This window comes from Amblyomma mixtum, chromosome 9 (genome assembly GCF_055824585.1).
Source record: "Amblyomma mixtum isolate Tamu chromosome 9, ASM5582458v1, whole genome shotgun sequence".
NCBI lineage: Eukaryota > Metazoa > Arthropoda > Arachnida > Ixodida > Ixodidae > Amblyomma > Amblyomma mixtum.
This window is the reverse complement of record NC_143020.1, coordinates 103907850-103925497: the sequence shown is the minus strand read 5'-3', so window position 1 is coordinate 103925497 and position 17648 is coordinate 103907850. Positions and strand designations below refer to the sequence as shown.

Genomic DNA, 17648 nt, shown 5'->3' with positions numbered 1-17648 from the left:
TCAAACATAGGCCTTGATGTCCTTTTCTTGGTTATTTAGGGTAATGTCTGCGCCTTCGCGATCAATATTACCCTTAATCTTTGTTTGTGCTTTTATGTCTGCATGCCTGCTGATGAAGAGCTTTGTAATGAATTTACGTGCCTTCGATGTAGACTGAGTCAAAATTAATTTATACCATTCCAGAAACTGCTCCGGCGTTACTAAGATTAAAAGCGAGGACAGATGACAACCATAACGCCTTGGCATATGCACCACACATTAGGTACAGCCTTTGCTAAAAGTAACCTGGTCACCGTGGCTTGTTTCTGAGCCGCGTAGTGAAACATTTCTGGCAGCCCTTGAGCTCTGAATCGGTGTAAAGTAAGGCGAACCCTTGATCTCTTTAGGGGTGCCAGTCAAACGAATGCTGACACCCTTAGTTTGCTTCCCCGACAGGGCACTGAAACTCTATAAAAGCTCAAAACAAATGCTGACGAGGGTAGGCATCGCAGCGAGGCAACTTAATGTCCAAACGTTAAACAGGATAATGTGTTAATCTTATGGAGGAAAGTGCTAAAAGCTTTGCAAATCAGTATGAAGATGTAACACACCAGTTTTCATCGAAAGAAAAAGCAGTTCCCTAATTCAGAAAAGAAGTTTGCGGATTGCAGACGATTTGCAGACGATTGGCGGATTGTGCCTGGGCACTGGCTCACGAGCGGCGCATAGGGCTTAAATTTTTTGTATTTTGTAAATAGTACATCGCTCCAATTTCCTTTCTCGCAGTCGCTCCCTTCTGTCGTTGCTCTCTGCCCCCCGTGTAGGGTAGCAGACCGATTATTCTTCCAGTTAAACTCCCTGCCTTTCCTCTCCTACCTCCTCCTCCCCTCCCCTCGCTCTGCGCTCCCTGTCCCTTCTATGTTCACCAGCCGGAGCTCTGTTGCTTAAGATAGCAGTTACCGCGTCTGGCAACCTCTTTTCTTTCCTTTTTGTATTTCCTTTGCATAAACCGCTACAACTGCTGCTACTGAAAGAAATACGCGAAACAAATGTGGAGAATCGGTGGGAAGATTCTGCCTCTACATACATACACAACGTAGACTCTATGTCACCCTTGTGTCACGTGAGTGCGCATTTACATCTTGGAGAAGCACTCACTTACGTCTCATGCGCCATCGCCTCGGTAAGATGGCCGGAAACAAAAAACGGATCTTTTTTTTTTAGTTCTTGAGGCCCTCGCCGTTATCCGTACTTAAGCTGAACTTTCCTAGAGTTTATAGGTCACTTTAGCGCGCTACAAGTTAATTTGTACGAAATAGCCCTCCTTCAGTGATGTCATAAGAAATCAGTAAAATAACATACATTCCAAACATGAGTAAGCCTATACGGGAGTATATAGGGAGTAAGTTGTCCTCCAAAACACTCCCTTTTATAAAAGAGAGTGAGCTAGAGGACAGATTACTCTTTCTTTACTTCTTTTTGTCCAGAGTGTATCTTTTCCTTCTCGGGCATTGAATCAAGATATGCACTCCTTATTAACGAACTTTGTTTACTTGTCTTGTTTATTTAAGAGCTCCTCCTCCCCTTTACTGGTTTACATGTAACAAAAACGGCTTTTCGCAGATATGCCGTAATAGCACTTGTAGTCTCTGTTTCCCGAAGAATATACCAGATCTAGGTCGAGATTTACAATATTTAGCCGAATGCTGCGTACATTATTACGAGAGTTTTTGCAGTTATGCCGAAATACCCTCAGGCGGCCTCTATTTCCCTGAGAATATCCCAAATAGAGGCTGATACCTACAATATTTGGTTGAATTTTTCGTACATTATTGTGAATATTTGCACAGTATAACGGCCAAAAAGCATAATTCATTACGATATGAAATATAGGAAATGTTCGCGTCAGTTCAAATGCTGCTACACGGGGGAGAACCGGCATACATAAGATGCTTCGAGACAAACTAATTTTATTACACTCGTATCGTGACGCTCTTCGGCGGTCTGTCATACCACGGAATCCCCCGCTATCATCAGGCAAGCCAACTTTTGCGGTTGTAATCCTACGGCCTTATCGATGTCTTCGCACTCTGATAATCACACTATTGTTTCAACGCCTGCACCCATCGTGGCAGGTATCATTCGATAATATAGCAATTCGAAAAGGAGTAAAAAAAGCATTCCCCAGGTGAGGCTCGAACTCACAACCCCGGCATAGCTCACGAGACACTGTCGTATAAGTACCGTGCGCTAACCAATTGCGCCACTGGGGAAGGACGGCACAGCTGTATTCTAGAGCGGAAATCTTTTATGACCTATGTCAATCGTGACCTTTCCTACAGATGTGCTCTACGCTCGGGACGTCATCACGGGGTCACTTCTTAGTCAGCTCGACCACGTTTTATTATTAAGGCGAAAGCCTTCAATGGCTCATTCTCCCGACCGTCCGTCCGTCCGGCGTTACATCCAGCGCCTGGGGTGACTCATCGACGAACCCAGCTGATAGGAGAAAATGAATGGTAGCATCAGATAGAGGGGCCAAAATGTAACCCCGACGCCAAGTTTCATGGCTGTAGAGTGAATAGTTAATCAATTATAGCCAATTATAGCGAGAAAAACCAAAGGAAACCACGAAATGCGTCGATATAGCACAGATGTCGTTATATCGACGGGAAAGGTGTGACGTCACATCCACCGGAAGTTGTCACAGCATAGTGAAAATTATCACAGAATTGGCGGAAAAACGTCGGATTTGTGTCAAATGAGATTGAAAAATGTGTCTTTAAGCGTAATTAGTACTGGAGATCACCGAAAGGTCTATAGTTCGGGTAAAAATTGCCCAAAAACGAGGAAAAGCGGATGATGACGTCACATCAGACGAAATAACTTCGAAGCAGTGTGATCCGCCGCCAAGCAACAAGTGCCGACGCGCTGCTCATGCGCAGCGTGACGTCACCGCTTCCTCTCGTTACGCTCTTTGCCTCTGTCGCGAAATAATTCAAGCGCAACAAATTCAAATGAGTGCAATGTGTCGCCAACGCCCGCACTTAAGAGATATCTAAGTGCCTCCAACGAATTTTTTGTTCCAACGCCTACACCAATCGTGACAGGTATCATTCGATAATATATCAATTCAGGAAGAAAAAAAAGCCCATTCCCCAGGTGAGGCTCGAACTCACAACCCCGGCATAGCTCACGAAGCACTGTCGTATAAGTACCGTGCGCTAACCAATTGCGCCACTGGGGAAGTACGACACAGCTGCACTCTAGTGTGGAAATCGTTTATGACGTATGTCAGTCGGGACCTTTCCTACAGATGTGCGCTACGCTCGGGACATCATCACGAGGCCGCTTCTTAGCTTGACCACGTGTTATTATTGTTGATGGGCTGCTCGTGAATGCGGATGATTTTTACAGACTCGTTTCAATGGGAGTGAAGCTGCCACTGAATTCACTACAGAGTTTCAGAGAATGCTGTTCATGCCCCTTAAATATCTCTGTGCGGTGTTCAGTACATTCTATTGGCGAGAAAGTAACCTGACCACAGAAGTGTATTAAGAAGTTTAGTCTCTGAAAACTGCTATAGCATAAACTGTTTGCTCTGCCAGCAGATGCTAGGCACGGCAGAGCCCGTTTACCGTGCTCTTCGCTTTGCTGACTGCAGTGTAAATGTCTAAGGTAATTAACATTCAAGGAGTTATCGCGGTTCGCTTACTTTTTTTATTGGTGATGGTGCATTGTCTTAATGTCTCACAAATAAAAAATAAGAGGAGCAGGAGTAGGGCTAAGCAGGAGATGCTTCCAAGCTTCAATGAAATAATAGAAAAATGAAACCCAGAAATCTTTTTTTACCACACCAGGGAAAGGAATATGGTGCGCGTGTAACTGTACACATAATCGTACGGAAGCCTTTCGGTTAAAAAAATTTCACAGTGCATTTTATTCTTTCTCATGATGCCTTTTCGTACTTTTTTTAAAGAAGTGGGCCGAATATTATTTTGCCGAAGGGAATTTTCACCTTTGGTATACATGAGGGCGTTCACCCCCTCCCCAACCTCCGTTGATGATGTAGATGTTTTGAAATAAGGCAGCAGTGATGAACTTGATATTTGTAGCATTACGGGCACGTAAAAAATTCAGATCTTTTGCAAGAAGCTTTCAGCATATGGCACACCCTAAACAAGATGTTTTCCTATCGGGATAATTTTACTCCGCCTGTCTAGTTACCCTGCACTGTGATCCTTATCCGGCGCGTCTGATTCTTCTCCCTTGTGCAGAGCTTCGATCTTACATTAAAACTGCAGCCTTGATACGCTTAGCACCACCCACTGCACAGTCACACACAAAAAAAAAAAAAAAAAACTTTGAGATCACCGAGGGGACACGCATTAGAAAATGCGAAAGCATTCACATCTCTTCCACACTCGCAGTCCCTCTTTGCTTCTGATACTCGTTACTTCATTAAAAACACGTTGTTTGACTAACTCATTCTTTATTCATTGCGGTGTTACGTCGACATCCATGCCTATTCTGATGTCCAAGTACCCTGTCAACGCCCGTGCGTATTCTGACGGCCATGGCTATTCTGACTGCTTGTACTATATTGACGTCCATGGCTATCCTGCCGTCCAAGTGCTATATTGACGTCCATGGCTATTGCAACGTCCTAGTGTGTTTTGGGCGTTTAATTAATTAATACCTCTCCATCCACCAAATTTGAAATTTAGGGGGATTTTTTCACCCACTGCGTAATGCAATGAAACTTTTTTGTAATACATCTTTATAGAACGACATGAACCTGCCGACAAAATTTGCGGACACTTTTTGATGACGCGCACATAGCCATATAATGGTTTCGCATTAAAACAAACAAATAAAACTGGCAGGCGATTATGCAATGTGATGCGACATACCTTCTTTAGTCCTTTAAGTAAATTTTTTTTCGCCTCTGTGTTTTCGTTCCACTGCACCGTTGGCTTAAAGGTGCACTGAAGAGGATTCTGAACTTGTATTTTTGCCGCGGGAACTCGATCTACACGTTCCTAGCATTCTTCGAAACTGCAGCTTATTGCCCTGTGTGGCCGATTTCCCTAATTAAATCGAATTAACGTCCGGCTCCCGCCCTTTTTTTTTAATTCTGCCTCGTACGATGGGCGGAGTCGACCAACGCGTGAAGTTCCTTTCAGCCAGCTCCGTGGAGGCTTTGCTTTCTCTTTATTTTGTTTTTTAGGTTTCCATGAATAAATAGTTTCATTCGCAGATAATGGAGCCGCAAAATAAGCCCGCAGAAATAAAAATACGCGCGGACTATTTGCTACTACGGACTACTACGTATTACTCCGCCGATGGCAGAGCGGCAAGCCGCCACGGGACTGGGTGAAAGGCTCTCCACGCGTTGGTCGACTCCGCCCACCGTACGAGGCAGAATTAAAAAAAAAAGGGCGGGAGCCGGCCGTTAATTCGATTTAATTTGGGAAATCGGCCATACAGGGCAATGAGTCGCAGTTTCTAAGAATGCTAGGAACGTGTAGATCGAGTTCCCGCGGCAAAAAGACAAGTTCAGATTCCTCTTCAGTGCACCTTTAATATAGACACTCTAGACTTACTATAGACACCAAATTTTTGCTTCTGTGTTTTCTTATTTCGAATGATTCGTTAGACATTGACATACATGAAACATCCCGTGGCATTCGCCTACGACCACTAAATAGTTTCAGTGAATTTATTCTCAACGCTGTTTTGGTTCCGGTTTGATCAACCCAACAGTGCCTGTGACTTGTAGTGGAACTTTGGGTCACGTGATACACAAAAGAAATGGCAGTACAACTGCTGATACATCGTTTGCTGTAATTCTAGCTCTTGAAGCAGGCTGGCTTAAGTGGTGTAGTCAGTTATTACTGCGTACTAGAGTTTATATTGCAGTTTCTGCGTGTCTCACGTGACCTAAAGTTCAACAGCACGTCACGTCTGTCGACCGGTTGATGCAACCGAAACAGAAACGGCATGATAGAATAAATTCAATGATTAATTATTTAGCAGGCGCAGGCGAATAGCACACGGTGATGCATGTATTCTAATGTGTAACGCATCATTTTAAAGAACGAAAGATGCAATGAAATTAGGTTTCGATATAGTCCTTTTAATGGATTGTTTAACATAATAATGGATTCCTTCTGTGCCCTACCTTTTCTGACTACTCAGTCGAGCTGTACCAATTGAATAGAAACAAGGGGTGACACTTTTGGAGGAGAGGATATGAGGGGAGAGTGGGTGGGTGGCTTCCTAACTAGGGGTTGGGTTGGGGAGGTTAGTGGTGGGTGACGCTTAGGAGCGGGTGGTGCTTAGGGTTAGGGTGGAGGCTTCAAATGTCTAAAATGGGGGGAGGGGGTGGAGAGGGGAACTTCACACGCTGAAGGATGGGGCGTCACACGGCGCCATATTGTGGGAATGTCGCCCGCAATGTTATCGCAATAAATGAAAAAGTTGAAAAAAGCAGTTTCCCCAGGTGAGGCTCGAACTCACAACCCCGGCATAGCTCCCGAGACACTGTCATATAAGTACCGTGCGCTAACCAATTGCGCCACTGGGGAACGACGACTCAGCTGAACTCTAGTTTGGACATCTTTTATGATCTACGTCAATCGGGACCTTTCGTACAGATGTGCACTACGCTCGGGACGTCATCTGGGGGTCACTTCTTAGTCAGCTCGACCACGTTTTACTATTAAGGCGAAACCCTTTAATGGCTCATTGTCCCGTCCGTTTGGTTTGGTCCGGGTTTAACGTCCCAAAGTGACTAAGTCTATGAGGGACATAGTTGTGAAGGGATCCGGAAATTTTGACCACCTGGTGTTCTTTAGTAGTAGTAGTGGTTATTTATTGGTACATTTAATATGGAAGATAAAAGAATGTTTGCTGCCCCGGCATCTGCTATCGCAGCTGGAAGCACCTGAGCTGGGGCAGCGAAATAAAGGATAGCAGGCAGAGTGTAGAAGTAAAAGAAAAGGGGTGAGGGGATAGTAGAAAAGACAGGGGAAGGGGTACACTGTCAATAAATCTATTTACATATCTACATGGTAAATATAAACATATATACAGGTCGCACGCGCGTGACGGTCTGGAAGATTACAGTACAAACACACGCGCACGACACAAAGCACAAAACAGCTGGAGTGGGGGCGTCCAGCTGTTCATCGGTCGAGGTAGGACACGCGGAGCGTTACGTGCACTGACAACGCACAGCACACGGGCCATCTCCCGTCCGTCCGTCCGGCCGGCGTTACATGCAGCGTCTGGGGTGACTCATTGACGAGCGCAGCTGGTAGGAGAAAACGAATGGTAGCATCAGATAGCGGGGCCAAAATGTAGCCCCGACGCCAAGTTTGATGATTAAGAAATAGATATCTAAGAGCCTCCAACGAATTTTTGTTCCAACGCCTGCACCCATCGTGGCATGTATCATTCGATAATATATCAATTCAAGACAAAAAAAAATAAAACATTCCCCAGGTGAGGCTCGAACTGACAACCCCGGCATAGCTCACGAAGCACTGTCGTATAAGTACCGTGCGCTGACCAATTGCGCCACTGGGGAACGACGACTCAGCTGTTGTGTCCGCATCGGGATCTGATTTCACCTTCGTCCATTCATCGTTATCATAAAGACATCCGTCACGCTACTGCACAGGTAATGAGCCCAATGTTGGAAATGTATTGGCAAAGGCCGACCCTACAAAAGACCAGTGTAAAACCATACATTCACAATATTGGGCCTATTGTGCTACTTGGAAACGTCGGGGTCGACACATGTGCCATTCTTGCCACGGTGTAGCTGTAACGCGGCTGTCATGACGATATTCAAACACGAGTAAATCAGTCCGTTTGTACAGCTGCAGCTCTTTTGCACCCTGCGCATGTGCGTGAATTACTTGTCGTTTAAAGAATAAAACTTTAGTATAGAACTTTATTTCTTAACGCACTTGAGGAAGACAAAAAAGACCACACAAATAAGTAAGTGAAAAAAACGTGTGTGGCTCTTTAGAATAATATTTCTTTCCGAAAAGAATAGAATATTATGCAACGTACCAGCTAGCAAAGCTGCGAGTACTTGTAACGCTGTCCACTTACTAGGAGCCATCAAAGGTGGTGACGCTTCGATAGCTTTAACTAAAGAGGACATTGCTCACCTTGAATTAGTAGTGAAGCAATCAACCTTGCGAGCTTGTGTTTTAGGTCTCTTTTTTTTTTCGCCGGTTCTTCCTTATTATCATATCAATTCTTTTGCTCTGTTTATTGCATTTTCTTCGTTTCTTATTCTCACCCTATTTATGCCATACCCTTCCTAATAAAATGTCTTTTGCGAGACAGCGCTCGTGTGTGTGATCTTACTTTTTATATTCACCTTTTTTTTTGCGCTGAATTATCCGGATATGCATCCACTCCAACTCGCTCAATTCAGAATCCTCGTAGTTTTCTGCTGAAATCATGGAGGAAGGAAAACTAAGGAGAGGCCCTTCGTATTCCCAATGCATTAGCGAGAATGTGGCGGAAGTGACGTCAAAATTTAGGCTTAAAAAGTCGGGCCACTAGCAACGTTGTTGTTGTTGCTAAGAAAACCCGGGCCACTAGCAACGGCGTACGGCGTCGTTAGCGTCGTTGTTGCTAGGGGCCCGAGTGTTTCTCGGTGGCGGTGGACGGGCTTTCGGCACGGTGTGTTCGGCCTTGCGTGTTAAAGACTATATGCCTGGCGTCGTGACGTTACGCACGCATCTAAGATTGCTTTTAAATGCAGCAAATAACCACTCATTTGATATTTTGTTCGTCAAACTCGGTGTCGTTACACGGAGCGATCGATGCATTGAAATGAGTCTCGCGAAAAGGTGGCACTCCGGAACCTCGCTTCGACACGAGAAGAAGCGTTGATTGTTTTGATCAGCGAACTTTCGCACCTCACCAAACAGCACAGAAACATGAAGCCGCTCTCGGCGATGCTGAGCTGCGTTTTGAAGGCCACACGGCGGGTGTACGGTAGCCCGAGGAGGATGTTGAGCTGAGCTATAAGCGGCGCGCAATGTCGTCTTTCTTCTCCTGGCGTCGGAAAAGGTTCACCGCACCTGTGCGCCGGTCTGTGTCTAGGTGCGTGTTTGCGGGGAGGGAGGTGTAGGAGTGTAGAGGCGAGCGGCGCGGTTTTTTTTGATACCGTTCTTTTACGAAGCGCTTGCGAGCCGCACGCGATCCCCGCCCCGTAGCTCGGTGGAGAAGGAAGACAGTGAGGAGAGCCGATCCAACTTCCGGTTGCGGGGCGGCTTCACAAAAAGTGACGTCAGGGCCTCTCCTTAGTTCTTTCCTTCCTCCATGGCTGAAATTAAAATATACGCGAAGTATGGACGCATATTCCTGCCTATACTTTTTCGAAGTCAAACTCTACTGGCTGACTTGCATCCATAATATGAAATAAGTAAAGGCAGCAAGTTTTTGGTTGCGTGTTTTCTATTTTGTAATGTGAGGACTACCATATTATAACTTCTCCGACGCCCCTTCGAGTGCACGAGTGCGCGCCAGCCCCGCGCGCACCTTGGACTTGCTTTCTCTCGCTACGCGTCGACGGCATGCCGCGCCCCGCGCGCACCTTGGACTTGCTCTCTCTCGCTACGCGTCGACGGCATGCCGCGCGCCAGCGCCTCACATTTAGTTCAGTCGAGAGTGGTACGCGCATATCGCGCATATCCCGAGGGAGGCCGCTGGCTTGCCAGTGCAGTTAGGCAGTCGGTTGAGTGCCACCGGGCTCGCCGGACGCCCATGGCGGTTCTCAAATAAACAGTTATACTTTTGCACCTGTGTCTTCGTCTGCCCGGACACCCATCCGCCTCACATTTGGCGCAGTCGATCTTGGACCATGCTGGGAACGTCGACAGCTGCCCGCCTGGTGAAGTAATCCGCCGAACTGTTTGCCCAGCTCGCTTCTCCGATGGGGCTGTACTTGTTCCCGCCATTTTGTCGCTCTCCCGCCAAATGAAGCCATTCGCCCGCTTCACCCGAATCAGCTCGCCTCTTCGCCTGTTTGCCTTGCTACGCCGACCTGTGTGATGCCTACCTGCTTGACGAAGCACCGCGCCCGCCCTGCCTGAACTTTTTGTCCTGCTCGCCTTGCGTTTCTACGCCTGCCTGTGTGTTCGTGTTTCTTCACGTGCGCTGCCCCGTCGACCGCCATGCCCCTCGTAAACTGGAGCGAAGCTACTCCGGAGGACCTCGCCGGCTTTACAGCGGATTATCTCCGCGAAGAGCTCACTCGCCGAAACCTTGATGCTACCGGGTCGAAGGAAGAAAAAATAAATCGCCTGCTCGCCGATATTGCCAAAAACCGCCCAACGACGCCACCTGGCCATTCCCCAGACTCCGTAGCATCCACCCAGCGCCCTGACCATGCACTGCCTTCGCCGAGTCTCGATACCACAGAGCTTCTTGCGGGCTTAGTGCAACAGCTCCTCCACGTGTCTCAACGCCCCGTAGCCCCAGTCCAGGTTACAACTCTGCCAGACCTATCCGGATCGCTTCCGACATTCAGCGCTGACGGCAGCATCTCAGCGGCCCACTGGATCGAAGAGCTCGAGCGAACTCGAGACCTGGCTTCGTGGGAGCCTTCGACTCTTCTCGCCGTCGCCCTTGGGAAACTGCGCGGAGCCGCGGCTGACTGGAAAGCCGTCATCGGCCGTCAGTGCCCAACATGGATAAGCTTCAGGCAAGCCTTTCTCGATCAGTTCAGCGACAAGCTCACCTTGTTGCAGTGGCAACAGTCAGTTACCTGTCGCGTTCAAGCCCACGGAGAGAGTCTCCTAAACTACTCGCTGGCTAAATTTAAGCTCATTTCTGGGTGCCCAGTCGACCTCAGCGACCCTCAGCGCATAGAGTACGCCCTTCAGGGAATTGCCGACGCGAATCTTGCCACCACCATTGCAGCCCAACGCCCAACAACAGTCGCCGCGTACATGGATATTGTCACGCAACTGGACCAAACAATAAGTCATTCATCAATTCGACTCATGCGACCAGAGAGTTCGAGTGCCAAGTTCTCAGTGCCCAGAGTGCAAGCCCCACTACGGAACCCAGATCGTACAAATCCCCAGATAGCTGCAACCAGAACAGATCGACCACAACGCATTTCAGCTCTTCCACCAGACCAGCGAGATGCTTGGTACAATACAATCTCCTCTAAGCACGGCGCCCCTGCCTACCGCCCTGGAGACGACCTTAGTAAGGCTATCTGTTTCAACTGTCGCCAACCAGGACACCTGTCTGCCAAGTGCACTGCGCCCAGAGCTCCACGCCAACAACCTCCGGGCAACGCCAAACCCCATACTACTGCCATGTCTTGCCTCGAGGGATCACTGGTTCAGTGTGCTGTGATAGAAGCTCATGTCGCAGGTGTCGGAAAAGTTGATGCGTTCCCCGACAGCGGCTCCAAGCTCACAATACTGTCCCAGGACCTTGTCACATCGTCTGCATTGTTGCCTTGGACGAAGCCACCCATCTCTGTCGTCGGTGGTGGTACTGTGACACCAGCAGGGATAATATCGACATGCATCTCCATTGGACCTATCTCCGCGGTGATAGATGTGACGGTACTGCCACGTAACCCGCTACCTCTGATCCTCGGTGAGGACTGGTTTGAAGCTGCCCATGCCGAACTCGTCGTGAAGCCACCCAAGCCAACAGAAGTCCACCAGCCGAGCACAAACACCATCCTGCTCTGTAATGAAAAAGTGTTCCCGAGAATGTCGAACGCTGTATTGCCACGCACAATGACCCAGTCCCCGTTTGCTCCAACTCACTTCGCCATTGGAGGCTTACAGCTCGAGCCCCTTCCAGATGTGAACCAGCCACCGTGGCTTTCACTGGCATGCCACGAAATAGCACCTCAGGATAACGGTGTCGATGAAAAGACAGCCGAGCCACCCAACTGTGCAGGCAGCTCATCATTGGAAGAAACGAGTCTCATCCTGCGTGAAGCACAGATAGGCAAACAGCTGGACAAAGAACAATCAGCCGTTGTCCGAGATGTTCTTCAGCAACATATAAAGCTTTTTGCCTCTGATGACAATGATTTGGGCCTCTATGAGGGGGCTGAACACTCCATCGATCTTGCCCCTGGAGCCGTGCCATATAGCCGACAACCGTACCGTTATGCTGCTGATGATAGAGCATTCATTGAGAAGCAAACTGACGAGCTCTTAAAAAGAGGCATTATTGTGCCATCCACAAGCCCATGGGCCTTTCCGGCAGTTGTTGTTTCAAGAGGTACCAAAAAGCGGCTCTGTGTAAACTACATCCCTCTCAATAAGCAGACTGTCAGCATTGCCCAGCCCCTGCCCCGTTCCGAAGACATTATGGACGATATCGCTGGCTGCTCCCTCTTCGGAAGTGTAGACCTTAAATTCGCGTACTGGCAAATTCGAGTACGAGAGGAAGATCAGCCTAAGACGTCATTCATAACTCATCATGGCACCTTTCAGTGGACTAGGATGCCATTTGGTCTTAAGAACGCCCCTGCAACTTTCCAGAAAGCCATGCAAAACATCTTTCGACAGCTGAGGCCGCGACATCCAAAGTGTGGTGTTCGAGTATATCTCGATGATGTCCTTCTCTTTGGCACCAACTTCGCCGAGTTCGTGGACCTGCTACAGGAGGTCCTTACGCTACTGCTGAGAAGTGGCTTCAAAGTGACACTTGCCAAATGCCAGTTTGCAGTACCGTCGTTGACATTCTTGGGTTACGTTCTCTCCCAAGACGGCAAACAGCCAAACCCTGCGAAAGTGGAGGCGATTCTGAACATGCCCAGGCCAACAAATGCGAAGTCTGTCCTATCCTGGCTACAGACGGCAAATTTTTACAGACGGTTCATACCTAACTTTGCCAAAATTTCAGCACCCCTGCAGGCAATCGTCAGAACAGGAGTTTTCACTTGGACTGCAGCTTGCGATTCTGCATTCCAATCGCTTCGCCAAGCACTAACAACAGCCCCCATACTTGCTCACTTTGACCCCGCCGCGCCAACTACCGTGACAACGGATGCCTCCGCTTTGGCACTCGGAGCTGTGCTGTCTCAACGCCAAGGTGCTAACGAAGTTGTCATCGAATATGCCAGCAGAGCTTTGTCAGCGCCAGAAAAGAACTTACACAGCAATGTTTGGGAGTGTCTGGCTGTTCACTGGGCGATTTGTTTGAAGTTTCGCCCCTACCTTCTCAACAGGAAGTTTTGCCTTCTGACGGATAACTGGACCGTGGCCTGCCTTACTAACAACATTAAGCCGTCACGTCGATTTACTAATATGCTCATGGACCTTGTCGAGTTTGACTTCACTGTTCAACACAAGCCGGGAAAACAGAATGTGGTTGCGGACATGCTTTCACGCCTTGCCTGTGCCACCATTGAGCCCATGACAACATTGCGTCAACTCCAGCGGGAAGATCAAGAATGCTCATCCATACGCCACAAGCTGGTGAATGACGGCGACGGGAGCGCAGACTTCCTCATCGTGGACGATATTCTGTATCGCAACACACATTCGGACTTGAACACAATTGTTGTGCCCGCCAAGCTGCGCCAATCTGTTCTTGAACTGACTCATGATAATGGCGGCCACATGGATGCAAAGCGTACACTTAGGAAAGTGCAAGACCGCTATTGGTGGCCACGAATGACCAGCACTGTGACTGAGTACGTTCAAGGCTGTCAGATTTGCCAGTCTCACAATCGTCCTGTCTCAAGAAATGTAGGAAAAATGTGTTTTATGCCCACAGCGGAAGTGCCATTTGCTGCTATTGCATTGGACCACATCACCATGCCTCCTAATGACAGCAACCATAGGTACATCCTCAACGTAATAGACTTTGCCACTCACTTCATTGTACCCGCTGCAGTGGTCACAACAAGCACCAAAGAAGTAATCCACCATCTGTACTCGGTGTTCTACCGTTATGGTGTCCCCAATGACTGTTTGTCAGATCACGGCCGCGCTTTCGACTCCCATGAGTTTAAACGTTTTCTAAGACTACATGGCATTGAACAACACTTTTCTGTCCCGTACCGTGCGTCCAGCAACGGTCTTGTAGAGCGCAGTAACGCAACTCTCGTCTCCGTGCTCAAGAAGACATGCAGCGCTGAACCATTCAGTTGGGAAAGAAAGCTTAATGCGGCAGCCTTTGCCGTCAACACTGCCATAAACGCGAGCTTGGGATTTTCGCCCTTTGAACTTCTACATGGGTATGTTCCCAAACTGCCAACAGAGAAATTCCGCCGCGAAGCGACAACCAACTTTGAGACAAGGCTGATAGACCTCATCGAACATCGCTCAGAGGCACATGCAAATTCAATTCAAGCTCAACAAGAACGAAAAAAGCGCTACGACCAAACACATCGCGATACCAACTTCCAAGTCGGTCAGTACGTGTGGCTTCAGCGCCAAGAGCCCATTACAGATGGCACGTCCAAGCTTGCCGCCAAGTTCAAGGGTCTTTACAGAATAGTCGACCAAAAGACGCCTGTCACCTTCGTAGTTCGTCGCGCCACTGCCCATCCTGCCAGTACTTCATCAAGGGACGAAAGAACTGTTCATATGAGCCAGATCAAACGATTCCGGCCACCGTATATCGATCAAGTCCTGCTAGACCCACATCCAACGCCACTTCCATCATCAACCGAAAGTGCTGTGCACAGTGAAAATGGTGACATACCTGAACTCCCTCCCGATACATCTGACTTTGTTTCTCAGAACACTGAGAACATTGCTCAGGCAGAGCAGCTCGCCCGTGTTTCCAGTCGCCCCCGGCGTCATATTCATCCGCCGAGGTGGCTGGAAGACTATGAGAAGTAAGGTAAGAAGATGGGAAATTTTTTAAAGAGGGGTGGGATGTGAGGACTACCATATTATAACTTCTCCGACGCCCCTTCGAGTGCACGAGTGCGCGCCAGCCCCGCGCGCACCTTGGACTTGCTTTCTCTCGCTACGCGTCGACGGCATGCCGCGCCCCGCGCGCACCTTGGACTTGCTCTCTCTCGCTACGCGTCGACGGCATGCCGCGCGCCAGCGCCTCACATTTAGTTCAGTCGAGAGTGGTACGCGCATATCGCGCATATCCCGAGGGAGGCCGCTGGCTTGCCAGTGCAGTTAGGCAGTCGGTTGAGTGCCACCGGGCTCGCCGGACGCCCATGGCGGTTCTCAAATAAACAGTTATACTTTTGCACCTGTGTCTTCGTCTGCCCGGACACCCATCCGCCTCACAGTAATAATGCATAATACGTTAGTTTACATGGACCACCACGTGGTATTCCTCTCTGACCTTCGAATAATTCATAATTGAATTTTTTCTGTGATACGTTCTGTTTTCGGTTTCAACAGATAACCGATGGCTCTGACGCCGGAGGTCAGTATAGATAACATGGGAAATGAAAAAACCTTCAATAGAATAGCTGCTTCGTACTTTTAATTCTCTACAACGCTAAAGCCAAACCCCCTAAAGAACTGGATGCGCAGCTAGGGAAACAGCAGCAATTATTTTGCAATTTTCTTGATGCTTAACGTGACCTATATGACCTATGACGTTGACTAACGTCATAGCTATTGCTTGGCTGTTCAAAACAAAACAGGTGATAAAAGAAATTCAGAAACAAATTATTTACTGCTTATAGGCGAATACATCGTGGTGATTCATGCATAGTAATGTCTTGCGAATCATTATAAAGAAAAAGAAATGTGCAAGCAAAGCTGGTGTCTATACACCTTTAAGACGATGCTTCAATTTTGGATCCAATTGCACGCTGAGGACTGAGCTATAAATAACATTTCGAAGCCCATATGTTTAAAACAGGATGAAGTTAATCGTATTGAACCTGCATTACAGCGCCGTCAGTCTGTTTCCCTTGTCCTCTGTCCGTGTTCGTAAGCGCTGGTTTTTCTACAGTGGATCACCACCAACTCGCGCAATCCTCAGTTCTTCTGCATTACAACTCGGTAGTTTTGCTTTCGGGCAACGTTTGTATGGAACTTTTCAACACGAAGATTATTAATCGGACGTCGACTTCAAAATATAAAAGCGAACGTAGCAGATCGAACGCGTCGACTCGACACGTTCTGATGGCTACACGGTATCACCATTAAGCTCGTATGGCCATTTCAAAACCTGCAGCCCGTGTGCGTACCATTAAAAACGGCGTCGACTACAAGCTGCGTTGTCCGCCGTGCTATAAATGAGTAAAGAGTCACTTTTTTTGTCACTATACAATCTTATGCCTATGAAATATGCAGCGTCCTACTCAAACCTCGCTGAAGACAGAACACGTTAAGGCTGCCACACAGTTGTTGAAGAAGTATGCACTTTATTCTCAAAGACCGCTTGATTGGAGCAGTGGTCGCTCTGTACTTCTGACTCCAAGTCAGTACACTGAGACATCAAATTTTTGCTTTTCTATTTCCTTCTTTCAAACGATTCTATAGAGGTTTGCATACATGGAACATCCTGTGGTATTCGCCTACGACCACTAAATAGTGGGATCGAATTCATTCTCAACGTCGTTTCGGTCCCGGTTTGATCAACCCAACAATGCCTGGGACATGCAGGTGAACGTTAGGTCACGTGAGACACAAAGAAAGTGCAATATAACTGCCGATACGTTATTTGTTGTAATTATAGTTCGACAAGATAATCATAGTAGTTACGTAATATAGCTCTTGAAGCTTGAAGCAGGCTGGCTTAAGTGCTTCAGTGAGTTAATAACAATGTATCAGCGTTTATATTGCAGTTTCTGCGAGGCCCAAGTGACCTAAAGTTCAACAGCACGTCACATCTATTGACTGGTTGAAGAAACCGAAACAAAAACGGCATGAGAGAAGAAATTCAATGATTAATTATTTAGCACTCGTAGGAGAATAGCACACAGTTATCCATGCATTCTAATGTCTAACGCATCATTTTAAAGAACAAAACATGCAATAATATTAGGTGCGTATATAGTCGTTTAAACGGACTAATGTTAATACACTAATGTGTTTATTTTGCGCCCTCCCTTTTGTGACTACTGAGTCGCGCTGCATTCATTGAATAGAAACGAAGGATGGCACTTTTGGAGGAGAGGATATGAGTGGAGGGAGAGTGGGTGGGTGGCTTCCTAACTAGCGGGTGGGTTGGGGAGGTTAGTGGTGGGTGGCTTATGGTTCAGGTGGAGGCTTCAAATGTCCAAACGGGGGGAGGGGGGGGGGGGGTGGAGAGGTGAACTTCACACGCTGAAGGGTGGAGGCGTCACACGGCATCATTTTGGGGTGGGGGAACGTCGCCCGCAATGTTGACGCGATAAAAGAAACAAAAATGTTAAAAAAAGCACATTCCCCAGGTGAGGCTCGAACTCACAACCCCGGCATAGCTCACGAAGCACTGTCGTATAAGTACCGTGCGCTAACCAATTGCGCCACTGGGGAACGATTTTTTCCTTTATTACATGGAAGAACTTCCGTAAAAAGGGGGAAAACTTCAATCAGACTGGTTCGCGGCTAAAGTTGCCGGCTGCTTAATACGAGCCCGCCATAGCCCTAACTCAACACTGCATCCCCATCACTGGGGAACGACGACTCAGCTGTTGTGTCCGCATCGGGATCTCATTTCGTCTCCATCTGTCCGTC

General features: G+C 47.8%; 1 protein-coding gene and 5 non-coding genes across 6 annotated transcripts in view; 1 reads left to right on the top strand and 5 right to left on the bottom strand.

Moving 5' to 3' along the window:
- Positions 1-2159: 2159 nt before the first annotated feature.
- On the bottom strand, positions 2160-2252 carry TRNAI-UAU (transfer RNA isoleucine (anticodon UAU)). The gene is given in 2 exon segments: positions 2160-2195; positions 2215-2252. It is a non-coding gene; the product is annotated as a tRNA-Ile (tRNA).
- Positions 2253-3133: 881 nt separating this feature from the next.
- Positions 3134-3226, bottom strand: TRNAI-UAU (transfer RNA isoleucine (anticodon UAU)). The gene is given in 2 exon segments: positions 3134-3169; positions 3189-3226. It is a non-coding gene; the product is annotated as a tRNA-Ile (tRNA).
- A 3250-nt stretch (positions 3227-6476) lies between these two features.
- Positions 6477-6569, bottom strand: TRNAI-UAU (transfer RNA isoleucine (anticodon UAU)). The gene is given in 2 exon segments: positions 6477-6512; positions 6532-6569. It is a non-coding gene; the product is annotated as a tRNA-Ile (tRNA).
- Positions 6570-7480: 911 nt separating this feature from the next.
- Positions 7481-7573, bottom strand: TRNAI-UAU (transfer RNA isoleucine (anticodon UAU)). Its single transcript is given in 2 exon segments — positions 7481-7516; positions 7536-7573. It is a non-coding gene; the product is annotated as a tRNA-Ile (tRNA).
- A 1907-nt stretch (positions 7574-9480) lies between these two features.
- LOC149330454 (glycine receptor subunit beta-type 4-like) overlaps positions 9481-17648 on the top strand; it is a 99205-nt gene continuing 91037 nt past the window's right edge. The window contains exon 1 of the mRNA XM_089559430.1: positions 9481-9904. The gene's annotated coding sequence lies outside the window, so the exon portion shown is untranslated. The remainder of the gene's footprint in view (positions 9905-17648) is intronic.
- Positions 17355-17447, bottom strand: TRNAI-UAU (transfer RNA isoleucine (anticodon UAU)). Its single transcript is given in 2 exon segments — positions 17355-17390; positions 17410-17447. It is a non-coding gene; the product is annotated as a tRNA-Ile (tRNA).